This window comes from Empidonax traillii, unplaced genomic scaffold (genome assembly GCF_003031625.1).
Source record: "Empidonax traillii isolate 1590-97213 ecotype Southwest subspecies unplaced genomic scaffold, ASM303162v1 scaffold542:size423868, whole genome shotgun sequence".
In the NCBI taxonomy this organism is placed as follows: Eukaryota; Metazoa; Chordata; class Aves; order Passeriformes; family Tyrannidae; genus Empidonax; species Empidonax traillii.
Window position 1 is genome coordinate 355530 of NW_020955735.1, and position 3014 is coordinate 358543.

The window sequence follows — 3014 nt, forward strand, 5'->3', positions numbered from 1 at the left end:
CTCTTGCTATACCTACAAAGAATAAGTTACCAGATGACTTCTAAGAAAGAGAAATACCAGGCAACCACATTCACGATTGAATAAATCTCTTTATTTTTATTCTCTGCTATTTCTGAGCTAGCAGACTCTTTCTTGGAATCTGTATTTTAAGCAAAAGCCTGCTAACATAACTTTAACCAGAGCTCTCTGAATTTTGAGATATATTTATTACAATTTTTAAGAAATATCCTAGTGAGCATTTTGGGAAAGGAACTAATTGGCGTACTAAACCTGAGGCAAGCCAGAAATGTCTGAAGCCAGCTACAAGCCTATCGTGATGATAAACAGCTCAGGGTCCAGATGTCCATATATGGAAAGACTTCCTATAAGACTGACAGTACTGTATGTTCATTGCGTATGGTTTTTGGATCAGATTCACATTCCTCGGGTATGTTTCTCTGGGAGCTTTTGATTTCCGCTTTGAGGGCTGGCTCAGACCTCCAATTGCTCTTATTAAAAAATATCTGTGACTGAAAGTTGAAAATGTGCAAGATTCTTTCTTTAAGTACACAAACACTCCAAGTCTAGCCACTTTCCTGTAGTCTTGCCAGGTTTTCACTATGTCTGATACCTGATCAAGTGACTTTTTGGGGGGGAAGCAGGAAAAAAAAAATAGAAGAAAAAACACGAGAGAGGAATGTAGCCATCCACACCTGTACATTTTACAAGACTTCATCAACTGAAGCTGATGTAGACACACACATACCGTATATAGCTGTGTAAACAAGTCTGCAAGACCAGTGTAGTGAATTCCTAGTTTCAGCAGAAAAAATATACTATCTTAAAAGCATGTGCTGTATAAACACCTGCATGGAAGTCAAAATTAGAGCATTTTAACCATTTTATTCATCGATGCCAACATGTACTTCTCCAACCAATGGCATATTCAAGAGGCACCTGGATGTGGCATTCGGGGATATGGTTTAGGCGTGATTGTGGTGGTGTCAGGTTGCTGGTCGGACTAAATGATGTTGAAGGTCTCTTCCAGCCTTGATGATTCTGTGGTATTATCATCAAAAAGAATACACTGAAGACTGATTGGACTCTGAAAGAACTGCCTTTGCCCCCATGCGTACACATACATGCACAAATGAGGTACCCATTGCGACACATCTAACAGCGCAGAAATCAAAATGAGAAAAAGGCACTCCTAAGGACTCTGGTCCTCACCCACCCTTGTGGGCTGGTAGAACTTGTGATTTAGTGGGCTAATGCTCGATTCACAGTGGTGCAAGACCAGACTTCTGAAGTCCAAATACCTATTTAAGTCGTTTTTCTCAGGGCAGCAAGTGTATGGGGCTTGCTGTACTTGGCATGCAGTGGGAAGACTTAGGACAGATTTATCCTTTAATTTTGGATTTCCTGGCTTTCTGGTGGTTTGTTACTTTTAAACATACTTTTTCTGTCAGTGAGATTCTTAGGTTTTGTTTAATAAAATTGTATCTCTGAAAAAACCTCTTACATGGAAAGTTATAAAACATGTCTAGAGCCTCTCTCTCTCTCAGATGTTCTCCTTACCATATTTAGGCATTTAAAAAAGGCATTCTGTTTACCTGGTTACATTTGCATTTTGGTATGCATGTCATACATAGTTTGGTACACATAGTATTTACCCAGCACCGAGGCCACTGGAGTCCTTCAAGTAAATACAGATTTTGGGAGGCCTCATGAGTTTGGGAACATGTATTATTTACCGTAACTGTTCCTCTGGGATTTATTTTTTTCTCTCAGAGCCAGTCTCATTTCTTTTAACAGAGAATTTCAAGTAGAAGAAATTATATCCAAATTACTTTAGCAGACAGAGTACAATGCTGGCAGAACATAAATAACAGTTTAATGGTACAATAGTCCTACTGGGGCATTACATGAAGAACTTTTTCCCCTCATGAATCCTGTGCATATATATTGCTACATCATAGCATGGAAGTATGCCTACCTATTCAGGGATGGAAAGAAGCAGGGGAGAGGGGTGGTACGGCAGCAGGAGAAAGCCTGCATACAAAAGATGGTATCTTTTAAGATAACTATCAGATTTCAGTTTGTTTAATATGATGATGCATTAAGCCAGTCTCTCTTACTAAATGCTAACATACTCCTACAGGTCAAAAGCCAAAACATTGGCATTCCTTCTGTTAAAGTGGAGGTCAAACAACATGACATCACTGAATATTCAAATAACACACAGGAGATGGGGGAAGAACCATCCTTCGGGTTAAAACAAAACAAACCAAAACAGTTATCTACGATGACTTAATACAAGCCATAATGCTTACGTCTTGGGTTCAGTCAAACACAAACTGCAGTGTTAAGGTTTTGGCTGAGTGCAGTGGCATGCCAGTCTCTTCTTCTTGTAATCCTGGGGTGGACCATTAACAAGGTTGGGAGGCAGGGCTGTGCAAGGAACGTGTTGCTCAAAAATGACAGCTGCACACAGGCAGTGGGAAAATAATAGCCACTTCTTCCATGCTTCAGACTCCAATGGCCGTGCCAAGTATTTCAGAGTAAATAGGCACTCTCTCTCTATTCATAGAGAGCATGTATTAGGGAAGGAACACATTACAAATATCCAGTATGATTCAGTGGTACACAGAGTCAATTTATACCCGGTAGCGTAATTATACCTTTATTCGGTGGTACCAAAGCTTCGGGACCGTTCGCCGCCGGGCACCGGGTACCCCGCGCCAACCCCGGTCCACCCGCCCGCCGTCCTCCCTGCCCGGGGGAGGGACGAGGGGCACGCGGGGAGCACAGGGAAAGGGAAATAGCGGATTCCCCCGGCCGCCCCTGGCAACCGCGCCGCCGCCCCCCTCGCCCCTTCCCGCCGAACCCGCCGCCCGCTTCGGAATAACGCGCTGCCGGAGGCGGCCGGGAGCGCTGGCAGCGGCGGTGACTCACATTTTAAAACACATCGGCACGAAAAATAAGAAACCGGGGGGAGGGAGGTGGGGGTGTGCGCTGGGGGGTGGTGGGGGGGG